Source organism: Canis aureus, chromosome 28 (assembly GCF_053574225.1).
Source record: "Canis aureus isolate CA01 chromosome 28, VMU_Caureus_v.1.0, whole genome shotgun sequence".
NCBI classification, from domain to species: domain Eukaryota; kingdom Metazoa; phylum Chordata; class Mammalia; order Carnivora; family Canidae; genus Canis; species Canis aureus.
The window spans coordinates 16,079,571-16,095,522 of NC_135638.1; the positions used below are offsets into that span (position 1 = coordinate 16,079,571).

At 34.8% G+C, this 15,952-nt stretch overlaps 1 long non-coding RNA gene across 1 annotated transcript in view; it reads left to right on the forward strand.

The window, feature by feature from the left end:
- The first annotated feature begins 1,889 nt into the window (after nucleotides 1–1,889).
- Nucleotides 1,890–15,952, forward strand: part of LOC144300465 (uncharacterized) — a 90,535-nt gene continuing 76,472 nt past the window's right edge. The window contains exon 1 of the long non-coding RNA XR_013367116.1: nucleotides 1,890–2,122. This is a non-coding gene — a long non-coding RNA (uncharacterized LOC144300465). The remainder of the gene's footprint in view (nucleotides 2,123–15,952) is intronic.

Sequence of the window (15,952 nt, forward strand, 5' to 3'; positions counted from 1 at the left end):
AAAGTTGGGGAGTGAGGCATTGAAGGGAGGCATTGAAATTCCTCAAGAAGAGTTTATGCATCTTCCTCTTCACTTGGATACACATGAAGAGAACGTGGAAGCTAAGTCAACTTGAATGTTTAATGAATACTATTAGATATCTATATGTGGGGGTCATTCATTTTAAAAAACCTGAATTGCTTTTTAAAATATCATGCAAAGTGTTTTATTTATCCTTTCTTTAATGCTCTTCCATGTTTATGTAGATCCAAGTTTCTGACTTCTATCAGAATACCTGTTACATATGTGAAATTGTAACTTGGAGACAACCACTAATTAAACTTCTATTTAGCCAGATATTACCTCAGTTTTGCACATGTTTCTGAGAGGGCTGCACGCACTGTGCTTAATAGTGCATACTGTGTGGCCTGTTTTCAAGGATTCTTTTTGAATACGAGTAATTTTGGCTCTTTTTCTTTCTAATTTGGTGACTTGGATGAGTTCACCTTTGGGTGTCCCAGTTTCCTCATCTGTGAAAACAAGAATAATCACAGTTTATCTCAAGGACTTTTGTGAAGATTAAAAGAATCATTGATAACATTTAATTCACTTAAAACAAAGCCCTATCTGTCCTACACAGTCTCAAGAAAAGAACTCCTTATGAGAACTGTTGTCTTGACTTCAAATGCATTAATTTCAACACTGGGGTCATCCAGGCTAATAAAAAATATTTCCATTTTTCAAAAAGACTTCATTCATTCATTCATTCATTCATTCATTCATTTATGAGAGAGACACAATGAGAGAGAGCACAAGCAGGAGGAAGGGCAGAGTTTCAGGCTCCCCACTGAGCAGGCTGCCAGACAGGGGCTCTATCCCAGGACCACTGGAACATGACTTGAGCTGAAGGCAGACAACTGACTGAGCCACCCTGGTGCCCCTCTTTCCATTTTTCTATGAGTGAGGAAAAAAGCATACAGAATCACCATGGGATGCACTGACAAGGATATGAGTTTCTTTTGCTTCTGAAGTTGTTGTTATTGTTGTAATACATTTCCACTTAAAAGCATGTTATTTAGCTCTGACTAATAAGGAACCAGTCAGTACATATTAATAAAAAATATGACATTATTATGTAATCAATTCATCTAGTAGATGAAACACTTCAAAGTATAAATGCAAAAGGGAAAATAGCAGGAGTTCTTGATAGAAAAAAGTCAAGGAGAGCCACTGGGCTATCTTTTTATTAAAAAAAAGAAATTTTTGAAAGAGGGGGTTTTAGGTCCTTACAACCCTATCCCCTATGTTAATACCTAATGAGTGGTAAGCCCGTGAAGCCCAACCCATTTTTACTTTTTTTTCCTATAATTTTTTATCCTTGGCTTGGAATAAAAAAAAAATATTCCACTGACATCTGCACACAAAAAATGTCTTTTCAGCTTTTATTTCTATAAGACAGTCTATCCATTTTATAGTAATTAAATATAACCGCAATCCACGGATCAGTGAAAAAGATCAATTTTTAGGTATATAGTAACTGTATCTTTACATATTATCATAGTAATGCTAATATGTCATATTTATAGGGTCCACTATCTAAGAAGTCAAAGTGTTTTATGAATATTATACCCATTAATCCTATGTGACAAGTATTACTATTCCCAGTATACAGATGAAGATGCAACAGTGAGGCTGCTGTGCCAGCAAAAGAGTTTCTTCTGTCTTGTGAGAGAGAAATGTGTATCATATTCGAGACTTTTCCATTAAGAAAGCCTTGGAGACTGATTATCGTTCTGGAGGAATGCAGAACAGCCATAGGTCAATGACAGTTTTTGAAGTTCTTGGAGCCAAGTTAGTCTTCCCTTGAAAAGCTGAGGCAAGGTCCATGACTTTGTTACTTACATGTTATTACTGTTCTGAATTAGCAACAAAGTAGACATTAGTGGATTTCTCAGTAATCTTGCTTTATTAAAGGAGGGCATTTTTTCTTAGAGATCTTGCTCCCTCAACTTCAAGTAATGGACACAATATCTTCCTTTGCTCCTTGGATGGGAATTAACAAAATTGGTGAGATGCAGCTCACTATGGGACCTTTTCATTTTCATCTATATGCTTTGCCTTTCACCAGACCTCTGATTTCCAGGTTAGTTTCATTATTTTTGGGGTTTTGTAAATTTTGGTCTTTCATTGGATTTTTGATCTGTGGTCTTTTTCTGGCTTCACTCTTACATACTTTTAGATCTTTGTAGATAAATAAGGTTAAGCAGATGGAACTCTTCCTCTAAGAAATCACTGAGTAAATAAAAGAAAGAAACATCAGTTGCAGAGAAAAGGGAGTATCAAGGACAAAGTATCAGGTTCCTATTACTTTATAGATAGTTGGGATAGACCAACACTTTTAATTATGTCCAAAGAGGTAAAAACTTGAAAATAACCCTTTTCTGTAGAATGAAAATTCTCATGTGAACTCTGCTTCATATTGGTGTCTAGTGTTAATGGCTATGAATAAATATCAAACCTATGGGAAGATCATTCTAGGGCAGCCCGGGTGGCTCAGCGGTTTAGCACCTGCCTTTGGCCCACGGCATGATCCTGGAGACCCGGGATCAAGTCCCATGTCAGGCTCCCTGCATGCTTCTCCCTCTGCCTGTGTCTCTGCCTCTCTGTGTTGTGTCTCTCGTGAATAAATAAATAAAATCTTAAAAAAAAAATCATTCTAGGTGAATTTTTAAGTTAAAATTGATAAATCTGACCTTGCATATTTTACTTATTATTTATCTAAAGATTTCTCAATATTTTTTCAGAATTAACTAATTTAGCACCATTATGAAAAATAAGCACTGCATTTTTATTGTGGCTGAATATTATTGATCTAAAATAATAATAAAAATAGTTTTCAGATACTCAGTATTACTTCAGAAGATCATGTATTATTTTCCAGTCTTTCTTGGAGTTTTGATCTGAACTTTCTATCTCTAATTCTACACCTAACTCTGCTTGAATCATTTATCTCTTATAGTACTGTCTCAGCACTTGATATAGTTATGCCCAATGATATAGAACAGTATTTTTCCCATGCACTACTAGTCACACAGCTTTCATTTCCTTCCTATTTTTGACCTCACACCTCCATCTTTGTACCAATAGAATGCATTGGTATTGATGTCAATATAGGTGGCAAGTGAGCACAAACATTTCTTTATCTCTGGGAATACCCTAGAGGTCATGTAGGGACATAGACAAAAGGAGATTTCTTGTCCAATTTGCTACGTGAATTTGGAAGCTTCAAGATTAGAATTCAAACATTAAACAGTAAGCAAGACTGAAGCAAAAATGTAGTGGACTATCTGGAGTTCAGGTTTGGGAATCAGCTAGAAGTGTTTCCTGAAGGAACAGAGAAACTCAGAGCTTCATACCCATATTGGATAAAAGTTCTACCTGTAGTCTAGGATTTATGCAGGAACAGAATGATTATTGTTTGAGAATGTGGAATAAGAATGAGGAGTTGCAAGAGAATGAAAGCATTTTTATTACCAAATGATTTCTTCTCCATTATTACTGCTGAGGAGGTAGACCATGCCTGAGAATGATGGACTTTTTAATCAGTGAAGTCCTTTACAGACAGAGATCGCACTGTTTTTCACACCATCATCTCTTTATGAGTGTTACTTAATGTCAAATAAAAAGAGGACATGGAATCCACAGAGAGCCCTGTGGTTAAAATTTGGTCCTTGCAAAAGGGACATATTAATTATAACAATAATAATAGTTACCATCTATTGAGTAACTATGTGCCAGGGCTAGGCACTCTATTTCCATATAAAACCTAATCAATCCATTTCAACGACCTTGCCAGACAAGTGATATTATCATCTCTATTTTATTGATGGGGAAATTGGGAAAGAATATGTGACTTTCTGTAGATCACACAACTTGTAAGTAGTGTCAAAGTTCTCGGTCTTTCCTCTAACCTATGCAATTGGCCCTTATCTATCTAAGCGTAGTCCTAAGAAATGGTTCAATTAACTTTGTTAAAAGGATTTATTGAGCACTTGCTATATGCCAGACACTTGCTACATTTCTGATGGTGGAAGTAAGGCAGTGTTAGAACCACTGAGAATCAAGGATTCTAAGGGGAAAAAACTGACAAGCAGGAAATAAGAATGCGTCATGATAAGGGTTGATATGGAAACACATGCTTTGTGTTAGGGGCACAATCAGAATGATTTCAAAACGAGGCATTATGCATAAAAATGTAAAAATTATATATTCTGGGTATACAGTAAAAAGAATGAATAACAGAATCAAATGTTACAGTGTGTTTTCACTTTTTTGACTGAGATATTAATTGGGCATGGTGAGTTTGATTAATATATCACTATGGTTTGAAAAAAAAAATCAGCTAAATCCAACAGCCAAGTGGATTATTTCATTGCCTGCTGATCTAACGCCCACAAAGACTGGTTTTGTTTGGGATGTGGATACAACATGACAATCCTAGCTGCTAATCAATTAAGTGCTAGATAGTTCTCTTTTTCTTAATTTTCTATGTCTCAGTTAATAAAAATCTCACCCTTGGTTCTATTCATTTCTCATTACCTTCTTTTTCTAAACAATCTTATCTACATACACACTGCTATCTCCCAAATTTATCTGTAGCCACTTCTCTTAAAGTCCATGAACCAATGGAATTCATTTACTTTTCCCATAAATTCCTTTCTCTATAGTCATAAAGCTAGTTGATGACACCATAAGTAGCCAAATTCCCATCCAGCAACGACTATTTCTTACTCTACCATATTTCATATGATTCTAAGATGCTAGTAAGTAACAATGTTTTTTTAAATTTTATATTGAACAAAAAAACTGTATAATTAGCAATAATGCAATGTTTTCTTCTTTTTTTTTTTAAATTTTTATTTATTTATGATAGTCACAGAGAGAGAGAGAGAGAGAGAGGCAGAGACATAGGCAGAGGGAGAAGCAGGCTCCATGCACCGGAAGCCAGATGTGGGATTCGATCCTGGATCTCCAGAATCGTGCCCTGGGCCAAAGGCAGGCGCCAAACCGCTGCGCCACCCAGGGATCCCCAATGTTTTCTTCTTACTTAGAATACTTTTATACTTATTTTTTCATACTTACATAGGTATTGATTTTATCAATTCATTTTGCACTTAAAATATGAAGAAAATAATTTGTTCAAGATACTTTTAAAGCTATTTAACCTTCAAAGTACTACTTTTTTTGAACTGCTTTGGAACCGAGAATTGTTAATGTCTGTGTTTTAACACTCAGTTGGGTCATTGGTGCTGAGCTTTTAAGCCAGCTTTTAAAAAAATAATAAACTTTATTTTTTAGAGAAGTTTTATATTCACAGGAAACTGAAATGGAGAGTTCAGAGGGTTCCCAGGCCCCACACATACACAAGCTCTCTGACTGTTGATATTCCACACCACAGTGGTACATTTATTACCATCTGTGAACCTATATTGACAAATCATGATTCTCCAAAGTTCATAGTTAACATTAGGGTTTGATAATGGTGTTGTACTTTCTATGGATATTGACAAATTAGCTACATATTTCCCATCATTATAGTAACGTACAGAGTATTTTCACTGCCCTAAAAATTCGCTGTGCTCTACCTATTATTCTTGTCTCCCTACTAACTTGTGGCACTCACTGATCTTTTACCGTCTTCATTATTGCCTTTTGCAAAATGTCATATAGCTGGAATCATACTTATGTAGCCTTTTCAAATTGGCTTCTTTCAGTTAATAACATGCATTTTAGTTTCCTTTATGTGTTCTCATGCATTGATAGCTCCATTTCTTTTTAGCACTGAATAATATTCTATTGTCTGGATATTTCACAGTTTATCTATCCATTCACCTCCTGGAGGACACCTTGGTTACTTTCACGTTTTGACAATTATGAATAAAGCTGCTATAAAATCTGTATGCAGGTTTTTGTGTGAACATGAATTTTCAACTCACTCATTTCAACTCTTGAGGTAAATACCAAAGAGTGTGATTGGTGGATGGTCTGGCAAGTGTATGTTTAGTTTTATAAGACACTGTCAAACTGTCTTACAAAGTACCTGTACCATTTTGCATTTCTACCAGCAATGAATGAGAGTTACTATTGTTCTACATCCTTGCCAGCATGTGGTGTTCTACTGTTTTGGATTTCAGACTAGAATTCCACTGGATGAGTAGTGGAATCTTATTACTGTTTTAACTTGCAATTCCTTGATGACATTTGATGCTGAAAATATTTGCATGTTTATTTGCCATCTTTATATCTTCTTGGTGATGTTAGATCTCTCTTCTTTTCTAATATGTGCATTTAATATCATGGATTTCTCTTTATGAACTGCTTTGCTGAATCTTATAAATTTTGATAATTTGTATTTTCATTTAGTTCACAGTATTTGTTAATTTCTCTTGAGATTTCTCTTTTGATCTATATGGTATTTTGAAGGTTTCTTATTGATCTCTAAGCATTTAGGAATTTTCCAGCTGTTTTTTTCTTATTGATTTCTAGTTTTATTCCATTGTGGTTGAGAGCATACATAATGTAACTTTTATGCTTTTAAAAGTTAAGGTGCATTTTAGGGCCCACATTGTGGTCTGTCTTGGGGAATGTCCCACCTGAGCTTCAGAAGACTGTGTCATGTGCTATTGTTGATGAAGTAGTCTACTGATGTCAATTATATGCCGTTAATTGGTGGTGCTGTGGAGTTCTTGAACCAGCTATTCAGTTATGAACTGAAGCTCAGAAATAGTCCTAACATACCGGATCTACCAACTTACCATGCAACCATTTGATTCCTAGGGTTTACGTGAGTTCTTTGGTCTCTGGGATCTCTCTCTCTCTCTTTTTATAATAAATTTATTTTTTATTGGTGTTCAATTTGCCAACATACGGAATAACACCCAGTGCTCATCCCATCAAGTGCCCCCCTCAGTGCCCGTCACCCACTCACCCCCACCCCCCGCCCTCCTCCCCTTCCACCACCCCTAGTTCGTTTCCCAGAATTAGGAGTCTTTATGTTCTGTCTCCCTTTCTGATATTTCCCACACATTTCTTCTCCCTTCCCTTCTATTCCCTTTCACTATTATTTATATTCCCCAAATGAATGAGACCATATAATGTTTGTCCTTCTCCGATTGACTTACTTCACTCAGCATAATACCCTCCAGTTCCATCCACGTTGAAGCAAATGGTGGGTATTTGTCGTTTCTAATGGCTGAGTAATATTCCATTGTATACATAGACCACATCTTCTTTATCCATTCATCTTTCCATGGACACCGAGGCTCCTTCCACAGTTTGGCTATTGTGGACATTGCTGCTAGAAACACTGGGGTGCAGGTGTCCCGGCGTTTCATTGCATCTGAATCTTTGGGGTAAATCCCCAACAGTGCAATTGCTGGGTCGTAGGGCAGGTCTATTTTTAACTCTTTGAGGAACTTCCACACAGTTTTCCAGAGTGGCTGCACCAGTTCACATTCCCACCAACAATCTAAGAGGGTTCCCTTTTCTCCGCATCCTCTCCAACATTTGTGGTTTCCTGCCTTGTTAATTTTCCCCATTCTCACTGGTGTGAGTGGTCTCTGGGATCTCATTTCAAGACTCTGACACCTATTCATCACAAATTTCGTTTTGGTAATTTTTATAGTTGATTATGATCAGGCAATGACAACTGTTTAAAAACTGTCCAGGCTTGCAAATGCCAACAGAGTGGACTAAGTATTCTTGCTAGTGCAGTACTGAGAATTATCTAGTAGATTCTCTATAGATTATCTGATTATATGGAGATGCACTCTGTGTTTTTCTTTCTGTTATTTAGGCTATTATACAACTCTTCTGGGGTAGATGTTTAGTAGTTTAAAAAGAATAAAAAGCAAGTGATTTGTATCCATATAAATAAAAATTCATTTTATCCAATAGAGATAAAATTTCTACCTCGTTGAAAAGATGAGCTTACTCATTATATTTTATTGCTTTAAAGTCTTTTAAAGCAAACCAATTTTGCACCTATTAGCAAATTTATTTTAGCATTCTAGATTGCTTACATATATATGTTTTTGTCTTCACAAACTTCTCTGAACTGGTTTTGTATTTTGTTTTGATTTCTTCATCAGCTAATAAATTAAATAAATCTCAGACATGTATTTATTTTAAACTTGCATGTAAGTCATGACATTCCAACCTTTTAAGATTATACCTTCACATAATCAAGTCATGATACCCACCTGTGCCTCAGTGATTATAAGACACCATCCATTGTAAGATTTCAGAAATTTTAAAATGTAAGTTTGTGCATCTTAACATTGGTGAGTATGATAATCATAAAGTCATATTAATCTTCCTCCAAGTATCCCTTGAGTATATCTTCTTCTTTTAGTTCCCACTACCTTTGTGTGAGCTTCTTTGCTTCATATCTGCATTTTATTGATAACTTTCTAACTTATTTCCCTTCCTTTAGCTTCCTTTCACTCCAGTCCATCCTTCACTTTGCTGCCTCAAAAATGATTCTGAGCCCAAATGCTTATGGTACACTGCTGTTCCAAACTCTGAAATGATTTACCTCTTGGTATTGTATATTCAAATCTTCACATTTTAAATCCTATGTATCTTCTAACCTCATCTTTTCTGTAACTAGTCTCAGATTTTCTGACCTTCTTAGAAGTCATTCACTGACAGTATTACTTTCTAGTTAGAGATTCTTCAAGACTCTACAATCTTATCAGTGTTTCATAATACTCAGCATATACATACTTTTTCATCTATCTGATTTGTATTTCTAAAGTTAACTTTCTTGTAGAGGCTTCTGAATAGCTAGCTGCCTTAAGCATTTCTGATACATGTTACCCTTTGGACAAAGAGTTTACTGAATTCCAGATCATTTACTGGAATTTTAATAAGGCTTCATTTTAATAAGTAAATTTATTAAAACTTAACATTCATGTTCAAAGACAGTAATTATATATGTATTCTGAAGATGATTCCAAAATCAATTAAAATAATAACTGGATCTGTTACTTTTCATTCTATTTTGTATATCTAGTGTATAAATTAAGAATATTAAAAAAAGTTTGAATGACCCACAGTAAAAATAAATTGAGTTAGTATTTATTAGTGTTTTAATTTGAGCTTTTCTTATAGCCTAAGCTTAAATAGACATAGATATCGACATAGGAAGAGACATAGAGATAAGTGTGTGTGTGTGTTTAAAGGGTCATGCATTCACAAAACATTCACTTTAGACAGGTTTTAGTGTTGGCAAAGAATGGAGTTTCTCACATTAAGTGGAATCTGATTAAGTAGGGAATACATTTTTTAAATTGTTTTTTAAATATAGAAAACATGTTCATTGTAGATAACTGGGAAGCAAATCACAAAGAAGCTTTATTTGAAGATAAAATAATTTGTTCTTTATATTTTAAAACTTTTCATTAAAAAAAGTTATATGAACAAATCTCTTAATCGACACACTGGTTTCCTAGTACTCTAATTAATAAATTATCGAAGTGGAAACACAAATGCCAGAAAAAGCGTGTGGGAAGGTCATTGTTTTTTTAGAAATATGAAGAAGTATTTTACATGTAGCCTGTAAAACATTTCATCTTGCAGATTTGGCTTTTTTGGAGCAGTTTCTGTAGGCAGGGATGCCTATTTTTATATATTTAACAGTTCATAACCTATTTAACAAAAGTTTAGCTAAGGCAGTCCATGGATATATCATACTTTTTCTATCTCTTATTTTCTTATGTTATATATGTAAGAAGGATTGGCTATATTTGTTATAAACCTTAAATCACTCATTTATTAGAAATATTTAAACAACACACTTTGTTTCTACTTTTTAGAACTCATTTCACCCTGCTCTTCAACCACTATTTATACCCTGAGGAGAACACAAACAAGAGCAAACAAACAAACAACAAACCAACCAAAAAACATCAAAGCCTATGTTGCTCATTGAAAATGACTCTATTTCTTCTAGACTTACAGCCATCTCTTTCAGCTATCATTATCTCAGCCCATCATGAATTTCTGCTCAGGCATTTATTGATTCTTACCTTCAAGCTTCTCCTTCCCTTTTGTCTGACAGCTACTGAAATTTTTAGTGAGTTTAAATACCACGTTGGTATAAGGAAGAGATGTCTAGTTCTTATGCTGATTTATTCTGAGGTTATTCTTAAGTAGTCTGACCCCTGAAATTTTTTTACTGGTATCCATTAAAATATGACTAGATCCACCTGATTTTTGAACATGAGGCTAGCGCACACTTGCAGTCCACAGTCTCAAATCATGAGGCCCCGATTTTTCCTACCTTCTCTCCTAAAAGGCAAGTTTTCTTTCACTGTTTCTGTATCTCTCCTGGGGCATATGGGACTCCTTGGATTGCCTAGATCAGTGTTTTTGATGGTGTGAAAGCAATTGGGAATAAAATCGCTCAGCACAAATCAAGACAGTGGTACCAATTTGTAACAGTAGTTATTTTATTCTTACCACAGTGAACCAGTATTTTGCAAATGACTGGTTACATATGCTTGGGTAAAACCACCAAAGTACAAGATAGACCAATGGATTTTGATGGAATAGTGTATGGTTAAGAAACTACCACTTGTAGAGTGTTGGCATAGTACCATAGAAAGATATTCATAATTATCTAAAAAAAGTAATTTACATAATCCTGTCATTTCCATATAAATGTCTGGATGTGGCTGGGTATTCTTTAATGCCATTAACATATCATGAGAGATACTGTTGACTGCAAAAGTAGATATGGGAAACCAGCTGTCTTCAATTATGCCAGAAATTAGGAAAACTTAGAAAAATGTAAATCAGTCTTTCTTATTACTTTTTGAAAAGTATTGGTGTTTCCTGTTAACATTAAAATTTTGTTTGAATTTATAGTATAGTAAGCAGTAGATTTTAAATTTTTGATAGAGTAAATGTTATAACTCTGTGGGTTTCTCAATAATTTGTAAAAGTATAAAGTTGTCATGAAATCAAAGAATCAAGAGAACCTCTATTCTAAATACCACGTATAAGCAGGGGACTGAGGTGCTTCCCAAACCCATCTTGACTAGGCTATGCTTTCTCTCAATCAATTCCATTCTGCCATCACATGAGCACCATATTACTCTCAGAAGCAGAAAGCTATGCTTCCTCATTTAGGCTTTTGTACCATCTATCTCTCCCCAACACACATCCAACTTCTCAATCTTCTCTCTTTCTCTTCTGAATGCCCCCCCCCCACTCCCTCCTCCATTCCAACAGGCTGTAAGTATTTTCTCATTCTTGTCTGCAAAATCAAGTTTTGAGACAAATTTATAGTTGTTATATATTTTTAAGGATATAATTATAAAAGTTCATTTTGAGACTAAGAGCTTAGGAATGAAGCAATGACCTTCACTGTTCTAAATCATTTTGGTACTCCTTTTCCTGAGTTAATGGGTATCCGTCATGGGTCTTATTCTTGCTGGTTAAAAGATTATAGGAGGAAAGAAAGTATAGGTGTATCTTTGTACATGCATACATACAAAATAACTTGAGTGACATGTCAAAAAATTATGTCACTATAATTATTTTTTCACTACATGGTGTGCCTTGTTTTAAAAGAATTTTTTAAATTTTATTTATTCATGAGAGACACAGAGAGTGTGGCAGAGACATAGGTAGAGGGAGAAGCAGGCTCCCTGTGCCGAGCCCAATTCGATCCCAGGACCCTGGGATCACACCCTAAGCCAGGGCAGGCACTTAACCACTGAGGCACCTGGGTGTCCCCATGGTATGCCTTTTTAAGTTTAACCATCCTATGGGCCATTTTCTCTGTGGTAACAGCATTCTAATCTTTTATCTTTAGTAAATGTCTTCATTTATGAAGTTTTAGGCTGAGCGCTGTTATGGTCTGAACTGTCTTCTCCCTTCCCCTTCCTTCCCCAAGTTTATATGTTGGAGTCCTGAAAGTCAGAACCTTAGTAGCTCAGAATGTGCCTTTAAAGAGCTAATTAAAATAAAATAAGATCATCAGCGTGGATCCCAATCCACTGTGACTATTGTCCTTATAATAAGAGGAGATGAGGACAGAATATGAACAAAGGAAAAACTTTGTGAAGACAAAGGGAGAAGATGTTCTTCTACAAGCCAAAGAGAGAGACCTGGAAGAAATCAACTCTGCTGACCCTTGATCTCAGGCTTTTAGCCTCCAGAATTGGGAGAAATACAAACTTAACTAGTTATTCTATGTTTTCTGTTGGCTTGGGCTCAAATACTGTTTTTTGCAGGAATATTTTTCTCAAATCCCAGTTTATTTATATGTTTACCTTATTTGCTACTGAATCATTTCATATTGGACTTCACTCATTCTTTTTTCATATTATTATCTCATTGGACTGAAAGTGATAATTCACTTGATTCTATCAATCTTTACCAAAATATCCTTGATGGATGGATTCATATTTTATTTAACTCTGCATTATCAATAACTTGTACCAGAACTAACTAAATGTAAATAATCAATAAATATTTTTTATATTGAAAGGATACATTTCAGGGCATAAAAAGTATATAGTTCTAGAGGAAAAATGTGAAATCTTTAAAATAGACCAAAAGCTTAGAGGTTATCTTTACAAGGGAATAATTGATGTTTAGCAGGCCCTTGAGGTTACCTGGTTTTATAAGGACTGTTTTATTATTATTATTTTTAACTGATCTGTTTAGAAGTTTTTAGAGGTAGTAGTTAACTTGTGTAGGGCTGATAGTGATACAGATGTTCCTGTTCATAAAGATGCAAGTGAATTTTTTATGGTAGAAATGCAAAAATGCTTTGATCCCATACTCTTTGCCCTAAGACAGGATTTCAGACATTGCATTTCATTGCTCATTGGATATTAAGCAATTATGTATCTATCTGTGAATTATTTTAAACTTGATTGTGTGCATATCTTCAGATTTATTTTGCATCTTAATTTTTCACCTATTAATGAGTTAAAATTTTGAAATATTTTATTTTATAGTTGTACGCATTTACATTTATTTATTTATTTATTTATTTATTTATTTATTTATTTATTTATTAGATTTTTATTTATTTATTCATAGAAATGCAGAGAGAGAGAGAGAGGCAGAGACACAGGCAGAGGGAGAAGCAGGCTCCATGCAGAGAGCCCAACGTGGGACTCGATCCTGGTTCCCCAGGATCACGCCCTGGGCTGCAGGCGGCGCTAAACTGCTGCGCCACCGGTGCTGCCCTGTATGCATTTACTTTTAAAAAAATTCTTTAATAAAACAAAGATTCTTTAATAATAGTAAATAGAAATCATCCCTATGAAATATTACACCAGTTCATCCAATTGAATCATAGTTCATTTTCTCTTTGCCAATTTTCTAGTTTTTAAAAATTTATTAAGAAGATAAACTTTGTGTTTTCTCACTGAACAACCAATAAGAGATGATTTTAATATTATATCCTTCCTTCTTTCTTTTTTTTTTTTATATATTAACTTTATTTGCAAGAGACATTGGACTCTTTTGTATTACCTGGCCATCATAGGGTTACTAGCACTTTCTTTGCTTCTGTTCTTTACAGTTTTCTTTATATATGAACTGAGTCATTTGTGTGAGGCACTTTCTTTAATGCATTATTTTGATCATGTTGTTAGTGTACTATTATCTTGAAATCTTCTTGTTTTAGAATATTTTAATATTCTTTTATAATGGTTTGATTAGATTATATTTGGCTTAATTAGAAATGTGAAATCAAAAAGGATGATGGCAATGCTCAAACTTTACTTCAAATGATCTTACAGTCATTTCAAGCAGAGGTCAAAGAAATAAACTATAACTCATTAGCCTGGGGCTGTGAGTGATCTCTTGGCCATACTGGAAATTGGCAGCCCTTCTGTTTTTCGTCCTTAAGGATTTTGAGTATTAAACTAATTGTTAAATATACCAAGTAGACTGACAGTAAAATAACAGGCTTTGCTTACATGTATAGAATAAAAAAGGCTATTAATTTCACAAAGGACCCTTTTTTGGTTAATATTTACAAGCAATCTCTGTGTCAGTAACTTGTGACATACCACAGAGAAATCTCTAAAGTATAGATAGTCTGAACCTTTTTTGTTTCCTATTCTACAGAAATGATTTTAATGATATATCAAGCAATTATATAAAAAGATCCTTTCTGAGAAAGAATAAAAACACTCTACATATTTTATTTATGGTGAGTGATAAACCTGTTATTTGGAGCACATAATTAGCTGCCTTAATAAGCAGAGTATCTGCATATTGATATTTGAACCAACCTTTTTAAAAAGTAATATTTTGTTAAATTTTTTCTTTAGTTTTATTCTTCTCAATGTTTAAATGTTCAAATGCCTTTTCATTTCGATTTCATGGGGCAAATATCCCTGGTTTGATTCAAAGTTCTGTTCTCAAAATTTATTGAGCACTTTTCTGGATTCAGTTGAATACCTGTGCTAGGCACTCCATAGAACAAAAAGATACATAAACCCTGTTCTGGACTGCAAATACTTCGAGTGGATTACTTTGATAAAGATTAAATGATTGAAAATAAAAGCCAATATGTTATATAATAAGTTAACTTTGTCTAGAACACTGTTGGGAACATACTCATCATAAAATGTATAATTCAAAGAGACAAAGAAATGGAAATATTCAGTAATATATGTCAGGTAATGAAAAAAGAAACATTTTAATAATAAATAATTTCAGAAGCATCTCTTCATATGTCCCCAGTCATGTGTATGCCCTTCCTGGTGCTATCTTAATATTTTGAAGTGTTTCACATTTTGTATTCATCATTGTATGTATCAATTTAGGTTTTTACTTTTCTGTCTGCCTTGAGGTTCTTAAGGTAGTGACTCTTACATACACCTCCGTATAACTATTGTCTAGTCCAGTCCCTGACACAGTGAGAGCTCGTTAATGGTTTTCAATATGAAATAAAGAATGTTTTGTTTTTTGTCACATCTTAGACCAGTAGATCATGTTGCTGGTTGTTTAGTAATATTGGGATTATAGCCTGAATGAGATGTAAAAGTTCATGGACTTACAAAGGAGATAATATTTATTTTATTTTATTTTTTTATTGAAGTTCAATTTGCCAACATATAGCATAACACTCAGTGCTCATCCCGTCAAGCACCCCCTAGTGCCCGTCACCCAGTCACCCCAACCCCCCACCCACCTCCCCTTCCACCACCCCTTGTTCGTTTCCCATAGTTAAGAGTCTCTCATGTTTTGTCACCCTCTCTAATTTTTCCCACTCATTTTCCCTCCTTTCCCCATATAATCCCTTTCACTCTTTCTTATATTCCATATCCATATGGATACAATGGAATATTACTCAGCCATTAGGAGATAATTTTTTTAGGAGATAAATTTTTTAAACAAATCTTAGTGTATTACTTTTTCATCACTGCAAAGGTGAATTACCAAAACTTAGCAGACTCAAGCAATACCCATTTGTTAGCTCAGTTCTGTAGGCAAGAGGTCTAAGTGAGCTCAACAGAATTCTGCTTAGAGTCTCGCAAGGCTCCAATCAAGGTGTCACCTTGAGTAGGTTTGTAGCTAGAGGCTTAGGGAAGATCTACTTGCAAACCCATTCAGGATGCTGACAGAACCACTTCCTCATGGCCACAGGTCTCCAGTTCCGTCATCAGATAGGAGCACTCTCTGCTCCTAGATACCATCAACATTCTTGCCACCCACAGTCTTTCTACATGGCCCTTCCATCTTCAAAGCTACAGCAGAGCATTGAGTCCTTCTTGCAGTTTAAGTCCCCCTGACTTCCCTCTTTTACCACCAACTGGAGAAAATGCTATGCTTTTAAAGGTCTCATGTGTTTGGATCAAGCTCAGATGAATAATTTACCTTATAGTTCATTTTCATAGGAGTAACACCATGGGATGAAAGTCATGAGCGCCAT